Source organism: Pundamilia nyererei, unplaced genomic scaffold (genome assembly GCF_000239375.1).
Source record: "Pundamilia nyererei isolate P.nyererei 1_Seehausen unplaced genomic scaffold, PunNye1.0 scaffold00027, whole genome shotgun sequence".
Classification (NCBI taxonomy): domain Eukaryota; kingdom Metazoa; phylum Chordata; class Actinopteri; order Cichliformes; family Cichlidae; genus Pundamilia; species Pundamilia nyererei.
Window position 1 is genome coordinate 4774531 of NW_005187428.1, and position 395 is coordinate 4774925.

At 37.5% G+C, this 395-nt stretch overlaps 1 protein-coding gene across 4 annotated transcripts in view; it reads left to right on the top strand.

Annotated features, from left to right (window-relative positions):
- Window positions 1-395, top strand: part of ankrd26 (ankyrin repeat domain containing 26) — a 30708-nt gene that overhangs the window by 8744 nt on the left and 21569 nt on the right. The window lies entirely within an intron of this gene.

The following is a 395-nucleotide window of genomic DNA, read 5'->3' on the forward strand; positions in this document are numbered from 1 at the left end:
CTTTATTGTTGCAGGATTCTCCGATAGATTTCAATTCAGGATTCTTTTAGTGCCAGTCTCTCTCATGCCTTTGAAACTATTAGTGACATCAAAGGCCATAGCATATGACTCACAAAATTTTCATACTTATTACTGACCCCATGTGAGGGGACAATTTATAAATGCTTCATCATAGGTTGGAGGCCATCATTTATAAACTTCGCTCTCTCTTTTTTAAAAGCTTTTCAAAGCATCATTTTCTAGTGACCCATAGATATAGAGGGACCCCACGACGTAACGGTTCTACCATATCTCCTCACTAAATATATAAAGGCTAATTTACGCTATAGAGCCCTGCTCTTAAAAACTGACAGAGGTGTAACAAGAGCCTGTGAAGCTGAATTTATGAAATAAGT